The sequence below is a fragment of the Solanum lycopersicum genome, chromosome 8, assembly GCF_036512215.1.
Source record: "Solanum lycopersicum chromosome 8, SLM_r2.1".
NCBI lineage: Eukaryota > Viridiplantae > Streptophyta > Magnoliopsida > Solanales > Solanaceae > Solanum > Solanum lycopersicum.
Window position 1 is genome coordinate 38,749,415 of NC_090807.1, and position 15,896 is coordinate 38,765,310.

The 15,896-nt window shown below is 35.4% G+C and overlaps 1 long non-coding RNA gene across 1 annotated transcript; it reads left to right on the forward strand.

Annotated features, from left to right (window-relative positions):
- Positions 1-11,824: 11,824 nt before the first annotated feature.
- LOC112942017 (uncharacterized) lies at positions 11,825-15,559 on the forward strand. Its single transcript, XR_003247849.2, has 2 exons — positions 11,825-12,885; positions 15,293-15,559. It is a non-coding gene; the product is annotated as an uncharacterized lncRNA (long non-coding RNA).
- Positions 15,560-15,896: the final 337 nt, after the last annotated feature.

Consider the following 15,896-nt stretch of genomic DNA (forward strand, 5'->3'; position numbering starts at 1 on the left):
GTTAGGGTCATGGGAAAACACATGGGTTCAAGGGAAATTTTGAAATAAAAACCCTAATTGACCATCAATTTCATTATAATATAGGATAACCAACATAATAAAAATATTTTTGAAAAGAACCCAAGGTTAGAATTATAACATTAATTTTGAACAAATTTCCAATTTGAAAAACAGCTGAGGAAAGGCTTCATGGGGAAAGAAATCCCATGAATGAATGTTCCGGTACCACGTTTGAAGCTTTACCACTAAATTGGGACGAAAATTTTGAAGCTTGAACCCTATCCTTGATGCTTTTGGTGTTCTTCAATGGAGGAAATTTGTAGGGAGAAATATTTGATAGAACTTGGTTTGGGAGAACATTTTGGGTTTTTGAGTTTGAGTTTTATAAATGGATGAAAAACACTAAAATCTATTTATATTTTACCCCTAAACTACCCAAAACACTCCATTAATCGTACTTGAAAGTAAAAGACTAAACTAACTTTCATTAAAAGAACCCGTCCAGGTTCACTAGCCACACCTTACGGGCCGTAAGGAGCAACACGACTTGTGGTGATTGTCGTGAGAATTGTGGCAATATCCTCTTCAAGAATGGCAATTGCTACAAAAAAATTCAAGTTCTTTAGCCCCCCTTCCCCTCATCAAGTGCACCACGACCTGTTATGGTGCCCGTGGTGATTTGGGCAATAGTTTCCCTAAATGCCCCATTTCCTACAAAAATTAAGTAAGTCGAATGCCCAACCTCACGAGTGGTGGAGCGTGCCATGACTCGTGGTTCCCTTCGTGAGGGTTAGGGAAATGTCTAGGACACTTGGGACTCCTCTATATTTACAAGGAAACTCCACAAAGCCTTCCACCGACAATGATTTTGACCACAAGTCGTGGTAGTGGATGTGGAGTCTTGAGATAGTACCTCCAAGTTTGGGCCAGCGTTCACTTTTGGCCTTGGCTTGCCACTTTTCCTTTACACTCCTCTATAGGTCCTTGACTCCTAAACCCCTTAATATGATTATATCGTCTACTAGCATAGGGAAATTCATTTTATTAAATTTCACTTTATGTTTAGGCTCTAGTTCAACCGAGAATTTTCTGGAGTGTCATAGAATACGGGGGGGAGGGGGGGAGAATTTTATTTTTGGAGTGTTGCATTCAAGAATAAATGTTCTCAATTCTAGGCTTAATGTTTAGGTTCAAATATATATATATATATATATATATATATATATTTATAATGTTAGAGCTGGACACTTTGGGTTTCCTAGATTCTTGACTTTTATTTTGCTAAATTTCTTTGAATGTTTGATGGTACTTACCCAAGAAAACGAACAAAGTATTTCCTTTTATTGGAGCTCCTGCAGTCCTTACTTGTGGTGGAAAGAAGTGGAACTTGTTTTTTTATGGAGACAAAACTAAATACAAATTTATTACTTGATAAAAAATCTTTGTGGATGATAACAATTAAAAAGAGGGGGATCGACTTGTGTTTGAACTCTCAGAGTGCAACTCTAACAAAATTGAATTAAAAAATTTAGAATTGAAAAGAATATGTTTAAGCTGAATTGGTACCTGAAGATGTGTAGGGTGTACACTGACAACTTAGTAATGAATAATTAAAAACCTTTTCATTTCTAGTAGAAATTTCCATTTACAAGAAAAGAACTTTATCAAATTCAGTAGTTTCAATTTCAAAAAATACAAACTTTATGAATAAAATAGTTTTATGTCTGATGTATGCCTCAATTTATCAATACTTTTTTTGGGGTTATTTGGTTTGATAATGTTGATATTATTGATAAAAATATGTATTACATTATTACGCAACACATGTGCAGAGATAGCAATATATTTAATGTGAATATACATTATAATTAATTTTGAAACTTTCCATTTGAAAAACTTGCATATCTACAATGTCAATTTTACATTAACTAATTCAAACATCAAATTATAAGAAAGATTTGCATATGAAACTGAATGATTATGCCAAATCAAGTGCTTATGATAAAAATTGACATCCTTACAAGAGTCTGATGTGAATTTATAAATATATGTTTTATCATATTTGAGACATTGAATCATATTATCATTGAATTTTTTAAATATCGTCATATGAGATTTGTGTCCTGAAAATGAATAGGATCAAGACATAGGGTGTCAAGAATGCTTGGGATTAAACCAAGGTACACACGGATTGATACGCATAGAACCAGACCTTAGAACCCTTACTACAAACAAGTCAACTAACTTGGGGAGTTAGTTGGCCTTGAAAAGGTTGGAACAACCAAAATAAGGCTCATGAAAAAGAAGATTTTATCGAAGGAGTCTTTATCGGACTTAAAAGAAGAAATTTTATGTTTTGAGTGTCAAGGGGTAAAATGGTCATTTCCAGTGCAATGGTAATATTATAATTACCCACAGGAATTAATTAATAAATAAATTAAATTAATTAAAATAATTATTCAATTTGATGTGACCTAGAGTAACCCATTTCACAAATGGGTTGCCATTCGGGTTTGAGCCCCACTAGGAGCAAGGAATTGATTATTTAATCATCAATTTAAATATGTTCATTACGGGTAAAATGGTCCTCTCACTTATTAGTTAAAATAAATCATATTTTTAATATGTTAATTCTATTTTGACTAAGTCTTGAATTTCGTCTCCTAATCTTAATAACTCTCTCTCACTCACGTTTCTCAACTCTCTCTTATGTTCTCAATCTCTCTCCCTCACGTTTCTCAACACTCTCTCACGTTCTCAATCTCTCTCTATCTCATGCTATTCTACCCAACACAACAAAAACCAGAAAACACATCAAGAGTTCTTTACAGTTGAAGAACTCACAGTAATTTTTAAGTAAAAGACAAAGTAATTAAAACACCAAGGCAAAGAGAGGTTCGTCGAGTGGGGTGTACATTGAAGTTAATTGGGCATAGTTTGGAGGAGTTTCCGAGCAGCAACTTTACTCTTAAACAACATCAAATGGTATGGGTTTCTCTCCTTACATTCTTTCTCCAAGAGTGCTATCCTTCGAACGTTTCTCAAGCTCTTTAAAACTAAGGTTTTTCCCCTTTGTATTTCCTTGTCCTTTACTCCCAAACGAATTCATAGGATTGGTATATTGTGATGCTAGACTTAGGCATGATTGACGTAATTATATTAAGTGTGAACATGTTTTATGTGAGGGAAATTACGAAAATGATATTCGAAGTGTAACCGAAAATTGGTGTTGTGTGTGCATCGTGGGCAGTGGCTTTAGACACTTTTTTGGGGTCGAATATTCATGTGTTTTTGGTGTATTTTTTGTGTGTAATGTGTGTTCTATGTGGTGTTCATTAAAATGAAAAAATTTGGGTAGAATAATACTCTTTTAACTAAGTAAACTCATCAAAGAGATGACTAAAAATGAGTGAAGAATGATAAGAAAAAAATTTCCAGATTGCATAGTCACCCATAAGGTTAAATTCTGGGTTTTTACAATGGGAAATAAAGAAGTGAGGTCAATGGGAATTGAACACAATCTCACATGTTGAGATGGCTGAAAAATAAGAGAAAAACGTGATGGACCTAAGGGGAGTCGAACCCCTTAGCTACTAGTTTCGTGAGGCAAAGAAAAAGGAAAATTGGGGTTGCGGGGATTCGATCCTAGCTCCTGTTTTTGCAAAAAAATAAGGGGAAATGGGGCTGGGGGGAATCGAACTCGCGACCTATGGGGAGGAGAAGGAGAAAAATTAAGTAAACAAGTAAATAGGAGGCGTGGAATTTAAACCCACGACATCCTATTACGCGCGACGGGAGAGGAAATAATGAAAAAGGAAATTTTGAGGCGTTGGGATCGAACCTACGACCTCAGCGCTGAAGGTATAGGCGAAATAAAAAGGAAATAAAGTGAGGCTGTGGGGATTCGATCCCACAACATTTCGCCCATTTAAATAAAATAAAGATAGAGGGTCTATGGGTGTAATAACCCACGACCTCACAACCTCTTCTGCAAAATTTTAAAAAAAATAAGGGGGGCGGGTGCTGTGGGGGTTCGAACCCACAACCTCCCTATTGTAGCAAATTTAACTCTATAAATCAAAGGTGTTGTGGGTGCTCGAACCCCCAACAATTAAGTTATCTAAGAGTGAAATTAAAATAGCAAATTATTCCTTCAATATAAATGTTGAGATTTAATTTATAGTCTAATGTTATGAATATTTGAAATAAAATTAATGTAAAATTTAAATGATATACAAGTGATCCAAGATTTGGGTTCCTTTGCACAAATTTCCGTATTGATGCATAAGTCAAACGTGAGTAAAATATCCAAGAATAATACCATCTACTTAGATAAAAAATTAAATTCTTGGCATATATTCAAGATGCATAAGAATTGTACTATATAATCTTAGGAAAGTAATAATCACTTAGCAAATTACGAATGAAGCTCCATGACTTGTATGTATAGACAAATAAGTCCTACACATTTAAAAAAAAGTGAACCTAAGATGTATGTAATGAAACGATGAACCCTAGGAGGGGTAAGTATGAGTGAAAGATGTACTAAGTGGCCAAGTGCATTGGCATATGATGAGATAAACTATAAAATGATGGAATAAGCATTCACGTAATAAGAGGTGAGTAACTATGAAAAGCAAAGGTTCTAATAATGAAGAATATGGTGAAAACATGACATGAGGCTAACAAATATGAATATAGCAATATCAAGTGAGCCTAAATAAATGTTACCAGTACGTACTGACCAAGGAGAGTGTAAGATAATGAAGAGACGAGTCTCTATGAACACTCTAATGAAGGTATTGGGCTTAAAACACTTAATAGTAATGATGAGATGAGATATAATCTAATGATCTATATTGTCCTCATAATAATGATGAGATGAGATATCATCTAATGATCTATACTGTCCTTATACTAGAAGTCAACTTCCAAGACGTCTGAGTTGAAAGTAATTAAACTTTATATTAAGCACCGATAGGCTAGCTATGAGCGGTGATTCCTTATTTTGGGATGGGCAAAGTTTTACGTAACTTCCAAAAGCATAAGTTGAGGTGGCTAATGCAGTAAACAACCTTAGTTATTGCCCTGACCCAACTTTGGGTATTGTGTACCTTGACTCATGGCAAAGCCATGAGTTTAGTGTGGCTATTATGAGAAATGCTCTGGAAAGTGGGGTTGAAAGACAAAGAGAGAGAGAGAGAGAACAAAAGTAAAGTGACTCAAGAATTAGTTGAAAGAAAATTAAAGAAAAAGAAAAATATACAAGAAATACAAGCAAGAAAAGAAGAGAGTAACTTACACAAATGAAGAAAGAAGAGAAAAAAGCAAGGTGAATGAATATGAGAAACTGGGGAGATAAAATAATAGAAAGTGGAAGGTTTAGCCGATATGTCAAGGAGGTAAAAAATTCACTGAAGTATGCCTAAATACAACCTACCTGACCCTGAGCCTATGTTACTAGCTAAAAAAGTCCTATCGTGATCCTAAGGGTTGTATAGCGAATTTAAGCCAGTGAAAATAAGGGCAAGCTTATGGCAATAGGCATGAATGAGTGTCACTTTGTTCTGAGAGCGAGTGTTGAAAAGTAATCCTTATACTCAAACTGAGATCATTGTGTGAAAAATGAGGATTTTGTTTTAAAGTGAGGACACTAATTGAAACACAGGAATTGTTAGCACCTCGGTGAGAAATTGAAGAAGATACGTGTTATGTGCATGGTGAGTCTGTGTCATGTTCTGATTCCACATAATTCAAGCGTAATAGTAATAGAACGCATAGATTTGATCAGATTAATCGAGATTGATAGCCAAATGATTGCAAAGGATAAAACATGGATACTATTGTACAAAGATCTTGTATTGAGTCATAGCGTGTCGCTTGAGGACAAACAACAAATTTAAGTTGAGGGTGTTGATATACCGTGGTTTCACGGTATTATTAATACTTTTTCCTTAAGTTTAGTGTGTCCAAAAGCCTTTTTGTGCTAATTTTTATATAAGTTTCTCTTTGTTTTGCAGGAAATCTATCCAAAGATGAATGCGGAAATTTTGAGCAAAGAAATGTAGAAGAGACCACCTACGGAGCTTATGACGGTCAGTCGTGCTTGGGACGGTCTGCAGGTGGCAGCGTAGTGCAGGTGGTGAAGGAATATGGGCAAGTCTGACCAAGTGTGGGGTTACGAAGCTTGTGATAGTCCGTCGTGTCTATGGCGGTCCATCCTGCAGGTTCACCATGAAGTTCAGAGATGTAATTCCAGTACCCATATTTCAAGAGTTGAAGTGTTTTGGAACGAAGAACCTCGACGGACCGTTGTGCCTATGACAGTCTTTCATACTTGCCGTCGAGGGTCATGAAGAATAGCAGCAGAAGAAATTGCATAAGTACGGGATGACGGAGTCCATGTCGGCTCGTCGTGACCATGACAATCCGTCATGAGGTCCGTCGACCCTGCCGCGTTTTCGTAGATTTCCAGCAAATAGAGTCCTTGTTTAATTAGGTTTTTATTTGTTATTAATAGTCCGAAAAACCTCGCTTTTGAGGTTAGACACTGAGATTGATAGACACCGTATTAGTAAACATTTTATTGTTTGACTTTTAATTATCATTAGACTTCTTGTGAGATTATTGATTACGTTGAGATACTTGCAAGTGATTTTGGTGATTAATCAAGCAAACTTTTGGATTTTACTCTTTCTCATTGAAGTAAGTACGTGAATTCTTATTTAATATATTTGAATATTGTGTTTATGACTATGAGTAACTAAACGCCATAACTAGGGTTGTGGGAACCATAGACAAATAATGAGATAAAACCTTACTAAAATAACAATTGTAGAATGGTGTCTTGCATGTATTTATAATTCTTTCGCTTAGAATTCTTTTTAACGGATGGACAACGTTAGAACTCGCCTTAATGCTACTTGCCGGACCAAGGAGGCAGATAATAGGAAAAGAATTATCAAAATAGATTTAGTGTATACTATCGAATAGGCTAGTATTGATTGGTACGAGGAAATAACTTAGTCAAATATCGAATATAATGCTTAGTATGAGGTAATGATAAGGGTTAGGATACTAACACACGTAGCAAGACCAAGGTGCGGAGTGAGATTTTCTAGATGCCAGACCAACGATTTAGAAATACATAACTTATCACTTTGCATGCAAGATACTAGAAAAGAATTGTTCTAGTAAGAATTATCAAGTTATGAACCTGTGGGGAACACGTAAACCCTAGTTACTTTGATTAATTGATTAAAATCCAACATTCAAAGCTTGTAAGTTTCTCTTTCAATTGCGTTAGTTATTTTCATTCATTTAGAAATAGAAACCCCCCTTTATTGTTTTTACTTTCCAAGGAAGTCATTGACCAAACAATAGTAATAATAGGTTGAAGTTAAGTCAAGACTATTTTCCTCGTGGGAACGATCCCAACCTCACTAGTTGGGTTATTTACTTTACACGACCACTTTACTTCTTATTTGAGAAGTACGTTTGAGCGTATCATAGGCATATGAATTGGATTACTCTTGCAAGAAGGATTCTACGAGCCGGATATTTCTGGATAACTATGGCGAACAATTGTTGCATGTCTGTGAAAAAGTGCCACAAATGTCAAGTGCACGGTGATTTGATAAGAGTGCCACCTCATGAACATAATGCTATGAGTTCACCGTGGCCATTTGTAGCTTAGGTAATGGATGTCATTGGTGCGATAGAGACAGTCGCCTCTAATGGACACAGATTCATCCTTGTTGCCATTGATTATTTCACTAAGTGAGTGGAAGCAACTTCTTACAAGTCGGTAACCAATAAAGTGGTGGATGATTTTGTTTGCAACAATGTGACATGTAGATTTGGTGAGCCAGAATCCATCATTACTGATAATAGGGCAAATCTCAACAGTCACTTGCTGAGAGAAATATGTGAGCAATTTAAGATAATCATTGAAATTCAAGTGCTTATCGTCCCCAAATGAACGGAGCTGTAGAGGCCGCCAATAAGAATATCAAAAAGATTTGAGGAAAATTATTGGCAGGCATCGAGGTTGGCATGAGATGTTACCATATGCTTTATTGGGATATCGTACGATTGTCAGAACATTAATTGGAGACACTCCAATTTTGCTAGCATATGTAACAAAAGCAGTCATACCTGCTAAATTCGAGATGCCGTCTTTGAGAATCCTCCAACAAGCTTAATTAAGTAACGTTGAATGGGTTAGCAAGCGGATTGATCAACTAACTTTGATTGATGAGAAGAGAATGGTTGTCGTCTGTCATGGTTAATTGTTTAGACAGAGAATGATTTGTGTCTCTCACAAGAGACTAAGAGCCCGAATTTTTTAAGCTGGCTAGTTGGTTCTTAAGTTTAATTTTCCTCATCAAGACGTGTACAAAGTAAAGTTCGCATCGAACATGCAAGGAACTTACATGGTTCGCAAAGTATTATGTAGAGGTGCTTTGGTCCTGCCGGAGATGGATGGAACTATATGGCCTAAACCTATAAACTCAGACGCTGTCAAGAGATACTACGTGTGAAGCTTCGGTTTGCATTTCAGTTATTTACTTCTAATCGTTCTGTTTTCTCGTATGCGTCTTTCTTAAATTTTACCCCTCTTGGAATGCACTACGTTTGACCTGAATTATGAAGAATAAGATACGTAGGCGGCCTATGTCGGATTCGGTCATCCCATTTACCCCTTTTAAATATTTTCTTGTATTTGAACTACGTTCGACCTGAATTCTTAATAATGAGATACGTAGGCGGCCTATGTCGGCCTCGGTAAGTTTCTTTGTAAATTTCTCTTTGTTAACCTTTAAGGGGGAACAACGTTTGACTTGATTCCTGCCTCAACGAGATATGTAGGCTCCACAAGGGTTCGGTCATATCTCCTATAAGATTTCTATTTCCTTCTACAATAGAAACTGGGACAACATTTTAGAGAGGGACTCAAAAATTCTCAAACAGAAAAAAAAATCTTCCTCAGCAAGTCAAGAAAGAAGATATTTCATGATTTGCAACTGGGACAGAATTTTTGAGAAGACCTCAAAATTCCGCGATCTTATCAAGTAAAGTGGAAAGATAAGCAAGAAAGTTAACTGGGACAGAAACTTTGAGGATGACCTCAAAATTTCAGCATAGATCTACAAGTACAGAGTGACTTTGAATGTTCCCAGCGAATAATCAGATAAGCCTTCAAGCATTGGACTTAATGAAGTTTTTCAAGCAAAATATAATATGACTTGGCAGGGATCTTTCTCAGATGCTATTTCTTGAAAATTTATTTTCTTAAAAATTTTCCTTTATAGTTCATTTCTTTTGGCATAAAATACATTGTCTTATCTTTCAAGAGTTGGGAGATCAGTAAATCAACCGGAGATAGCAAGACAAGGAGAAAATAACTGAAGAAATCGACACAGATTAATATGTTTTTAAACTAACAATTTTTCTGTCTACGCATGTTTATAGTTTTGCTCTGAAATCGGCAAATTCTTCGGATGGATGAATCTGGAAAGGTCCAAAGAGGAGAAAACTATCCCAAAATCAATAGTTTTCCTAAAAGCAAGAAATAATATATATTACATATGTCGACGACTTGGGAATATGAATTGTTTATTTCAATCAATTTCCCACGACATGAGATTTATAAAGAAACGTCTGGCTGATTTAAAGGTGATTCAAGTAAAAATCTCAAGGGAGAGTTTATAGTTTTCGTGCAGGACACTGTCTGCATCACATTATCAAACAAGACAGTGTTGTTACCCGGAGGGGTCATTTATTTTATTATCAATTAAGACATTGCATTACACAGAGGGATAGTTATTTTTTTGTCAATATCATCATCAAAGACGATATGAATAAGCATGCATCGCGAGTCAATATTCAGGCATCACGGAAGACCATGCATCACAAGTGAATACTCATGCATCGAGGAAGAGCATGCATTCCGTGTCAATACGTATGCATTGTGGAAAACCATGCATCCCCAGTCAATATTATGCGTCGCGGAAAAATTTCATACCCCGCAGAAAATTATGCATCGTGAGAAAAATCCATACCTCATGAAAATTATGCGTCGCGGGAAGACTTCATACCTCGCAAAAATTATGCATCGTGGGAACATTTCATACGCCATAGAAATTATGCATCGCGAGAAAATTTCATACCTCGCAGATATCATGCATCGTGGGAAGATTTCATACCTCACAGAAGTTATGCATCGCGAGAAGATTTCATACCTCACAAAAATTTACGCATCACAGGAAGATATTCATGTCTTGTATGAAATTATGCATCGCGAGAAGATTTCATACCTTGCAAAAATTTACGCATCGCAAGAAGATATTCATGTCCTGTACGAAATCATGCACTGCCAAAGAATCAATCGTGCATCCAAATAGAACTATTAATCTGTTGGCATCAACTGCATTTTTTTAGTTTGATTAATGTAAACAAAACGAAGAGTGCATCGACATCAAGAGAAGCGTCGGCACCACACCATCTTCCATTTATGTTGACTTCAGCATGAAGAGTACATTGACATTAAATGAAATATCGGCATCGCATTAGCATTTATTTATTTCGACCTCAAGTGAAGAAAACATTGGAGTTTACACTACAAATACCAGACATAAGCTTTATTTGATTTATGTTAGATTAATCGAGTTAACATCAAATGTTGATGAGAACAATCGAGTGTCGACACGGTAAAAAACACTGTCTCCTATCCCAATTGCATTTTTAATTTGACGAGTTTTATCTCAGTCATTGTCGAGAGCATCTGAAAGGATGAATTCTCCAAAAAGCACAGGTGCGGACGATGTCTAAAAGACGCAGCACAACGTGGAACTTTTCCTTAGCAGCGAACTTGGACATTGTCCAAAGGGGAATGTCAAACTATTAGGACATGAATAGAGGAGCGACTTACACAACAATCAAACCCCCCCCCCCCCTATCATAAGGAATGTAGTTTTTTTTCTTCACTTTTGTCAATTTCGGTCTCACATCAAGAAATTTTGATCTACCGGAAGCAAGTTTCAAATTTAAGTGACAACGCGCCAAGAGCTTGGAGATTATGTCAGTGTAAATTCTTAATTATGGGTGTGAAGTGCACCACATTCATTGCTAAGAGGTTGCAAGTCTCCCTTTCATACTTGTTGATTTGTCATTTGTCCACAACCAAAGATTATCTAACATAATAGATTTCCTTTTCTATCGATCGAGTCGAACTACAAGTGGCCTGATTTCTCATATAACCTGAGATGTAGGAAACCCGTGTCTGTGGTTTGTCCATAATTACTAAAGTTTCTACCAATTCCCTTCCTAAAAGATGAGCTTGAGGTAAGTCAAAATTGGTTGGGTCAATTTCATTTTCCTCGAATTTCTTGTATCAACCGAGTAAAACGAGGGAAAGTTGTTGACACCCAATTTGACTTTTCCTGATACTAATTAATTAATGAGCCTCTTAATCTTAAACGTTTTGAAATAATTAATTTTATTAAGGTTTAAAGGGTTTCACTAATTATTTCAAATAAATCTTATTGTTTTCATGATTCTTAGACATTACATATGGTTAACATAATAGTGTATATATAACTAAGATATTTTATGATTTTTCAAATTCATCTCTAAAGAATTTATTCTTTTTAAGTATTTTACTAATTAGTTTAGTTATATATTAGTTTTAGATTTTAATTATCTTATAATTACGCTGATTATTTTGTTTTGTTAAAGTAAGAAGCTTGCTCAATTGATTTGTAATAATTCCTCTTATCTAGCATATCATTTACTTCTATTCCATTTGGACAAATCAAATTTCGGGCCCTTGGAATATCTATGTAATACTTTTCACAGCCAAATCCAATCCTCCCTAGTCCATTTTGTTTCTTTGCCTTTTTTTTTACCCAGCCCATTTTTTTTCATTTCCAACGAGATCAAGATCTCGAATACTCCACAAATTGATGGATTATTCATATAGAGAGATTAAATCTAAATCATCCTAGTTCGAGAAATACACCACTAACGGCCCTCGAATCATGGATAAATCATATTAGAGAGTAGAATCAAGGGAGGAACAGATTTGTACTCATAATCTTGATGAATAAAATCACGTTTCTTCATAAAAAAAAAAAAAAACCATTTATGCTATCCGACCAAAGCCCATTTTCAGGAAAATATCCAGCAATGTGCTCCAGCCAAGAGCCTCGACCCTACCAATTTATCTTCTTTTAGCGAAAACCCAGAGCTTTGCTGAAGGATTTCAGCGCGTACAGTCAATTTGATCCCATATTTCTTCATCGTCTGGAGCATCGAAGCTCAGAAACGTCGAGTGCGTGGATGGCAACGGAGAGTACAAAGATAAAACTCTAAGGATCATACTGTTTTGTCTTATTCCTCAACGTTCATCCCTGTTCGTACGATGGCAGACATGCGTTTTCATCCTTTGAGACTCGACATTCAGCCACGTTGCTTGCTAGTACAATGGATCGATCTTGTCCCTCCACCTCCCTTGAAATCTGTTCAAAATCATTTGGAATGGGAAGATTATTGGTTTTCGGATAAGATTTTGGATTTTTAATCTGAAATGGGTCTGGATTAATTTCGGAGTTTTATCCATTTTTTCCAAATCGAAGCACTAACCCATCGTTATATAAGATCTACTCGTCGAGAAAAACAGAGAGTGTACTTTGTGTTGTAAAGAACAGTGGAAGTAAGATAAAACACTTGTTCAGTTTCAAGTTTTAGGGGTGTGGTTTGGGAATCGATTCAAACACTTCAAGTCCTCTGCTGCGCCTGAGTCCGAAAGATTTCACAAAGCTCTCCTTTTAGTGTGAAGTCGTCTCCTTTGCTCGTGTGTTCTCGGTCGCTGCCCTTGAGAAGGTACGTAATTTTTTTTCTTTCTTTCTTTAAACTTCTTTGGTATGAGAACAAACCTCATGCTATTCACTTTGTTGTGTATTTCAATTACCAATAAGGGTAGAGGTTTCTTGCGTTGCTTTATAGATTATAACGGCCCGGTTTTGCTGTTTATTTAGTCGTTTCTACATGAATACCCGACCAAATGGGTATGTACGAGCGTCGGGTTGATTTCTTGTCGCTACATCGTATCTATATTAAGTTTTGAATGCTAAGTTTCTGTCAATAGCAATGATTTTGTGTACTTAATTTCCTTACGTTTTCTTTTCATGATTAAAGGTAGCTAAGTTAAGAGTTGTAGTTGGCATTACAAAAAAAAAATTAGATTGAGCAGGCCATGTTTGTCACTTAGATATCTGTTTGTGTGCTTTGTTTTCTACATTTTGTCTTATAATGCTTAGTTCCTCTTTGATTTTATAAATATCAGTCGTCTGAATCGGTTAAGGCTTATTTTCTGTCGTCTTGGTTAGTTTAATCGTGATTAGTTCCCTCCTTATTTTGTTAATTGTCGCACCATTTCATAGAATTTTGTATAAATCGATTTTCTAGGTACTCAAATAGCATGCTTGTCGTTTAAAAATATTCTCGATCATTTTGTTTTTATTTTATTTGGAGTTTGATCCTTCCACCCCTTTGATTGTTCATTGTGCTGAAAGTGCCATTGAAATTATTACATGGTTTCTTGACATATCTTTGGGCATCGATTACAAGTTTAAGTTCGTGTGAATAGGCGTAGATTTATGTCGTCCTTTATGACTGTTGTGTCATTGATGACTGTCTTTTATTACAAGATTCATATCTTGTTCCTATCAGTGGTATTACAAGAATGATATCTCGAAAGAATGATAAATCATGTTCATTCCTCTTTCCCCCCTTATGTTTGTTGTAGTTCTAAATATCCAAGTTTCCTTTGTTCATGTTTGTCAATAGTACAATTTCCTATTATGTCTCATTAGCATTGTTTTGTTTGCTTGTCCATGAATAAAGTGTCCAGCCTCACTGATTTGTGATGTGCGTTATTTTGTGGTTAACTATCTATTCTTGTTTTCCTAGTTGATCTTAATTGAACCTAGTGTGTTAACTTTTTTGTGTTGTTCGTATGTAATTGATTAATTTCGTTGTAGTCCCTTTGAAATTCTTTGTGCTAATCAGGATGCATATTATTATTATTATTATTATTTCAGAAAACATGTATAGTTTGAATGCCCGGCAGTTTGTTGCCTTTTTCGTTTCTGCCTCTTCCTTACTCGTTTTAGGAGATTGAAGTTTATTATTTATGGAAGTGCTATTGGTTTTTTAAGAACTAGACTTTTGGTTAAAAATCAATCGACCATGGTTTTCTCATACTATATAAAATAGTCTTAAGACATTATCTAAAATATTGATGGAGACTTATGTTCACTTGTTCTAAATCTGTTGTATTAATCAACTATGGTTTTATTGTTTTCTTACATTAATTTAGAAACTTGTATGATTTGTCCCTTTAGGTTTCAAATTAAAAGAGGATTATTTGGATGTGGTTTATGTCACTTACACGCTTATTTGTCTTTGATTGCATGTGTAATCATTTTGAGTTCACGAGGAACTCATTCTCTCGCATATCGAGACGCTCGTAAAGGCCAAAGCTTATCTTATTCTTCTCTCCAACGAGTCAGTCTTAAATCGTTGGACGGATTCCTGAAGTTGAATTATTATAAGGATTGAAGAGTGCCGAAGAAGTCGGATTAGAAGATCCATTTTAATTTATTATGTTGTATTTATTTTGGGCATAAGCCTTGACATTTTTTTTTATTATTTTACTTTGTATTTATTATTTGCTTAGATTAGGACATGTACGAAGGAAGATGGGTCAAAAACTCTAAAAAAATCACATGGGTCAAAACAAAAAGAAAATGGGTCCAAATACCAGTCCAGGCGGACAAATAAACCGGACTTGGACCAAACCCTCCCTTTCTTTCTATCTATTTACTTTCCCGCATACTTATTTGTTATTTTATTGCCGCTGATATTGAGGTTAGAAATTCGCAAATCCTCACCAGACGCCACGATGTTTTAGCAGTTCAATTTGATTAAATAGTATAGACCAAAATCATAGTAAATAAATTTCCAATTAAAAAAACTTAAACATTTTAGCCAAATTGTTAGTTGCTGGAAAACTGTTTTAGACGGATGTTTTAGGTGCATAACACCTTCCTAAAATATATTATGAATCCCCGAACCCCTTTCACATTTTCAAACGATTTTCTCTGTTAAGTTATTTGAAAACAAAAGTTTCTTAATTTTCCTCAAAATTAAGTGGCGGATCCTGGAAAGTCAAAAACTCTTCAAACCAAATATTTTCCAATTTCTGATAACACATATACTATTTTAGGTGCAGGCACAGGTGGTCGATAGAGTTGCAGGATCTTCATAGCATCTATACGGATGTCAACATTCATTCGGAGTTTGTTAGGTCCTCATACTTTCGAGGATGCTACTGTTTTATATTCTAGCATAATTTTAGAGTTGAGCTAGCGGAGCATGTTCCACTAGCATTTCTTTCCTCTTTTGATTCAGACTTTGTATTGGGACATTTAGGCAATTATACAATTAAGACTTAATGAACTATTTATTTCAGTTGTTTATTTCTTTAATATTAGATTGTTGATGATGAACGATTATAAAATGTTAAGAATGTTTAGAAAGCATGTGTAAAGAACAAAAAGTTTCAAATTTTCGCTAAAATTAACCTATGTAAAGCAAGTATGAAGTAAGTAGGCTTGTTTGCGACCTATAAGAGGTCAAAAATGGCGATCTTGTCTGGGATCTAGATTCCAGTCGTGACAAAGTTTGTATCAGAGCACTAGTTTAATTTACGATAATAATGAGTTCAGTTCAACCACACTGAGTAGTTTCTAAGTCATGGTAGAGAAGTGCACCACTACCATGTGTTAGAGACTACATCATGCATAAGAAAATTTCCTTTCTTCTAATAT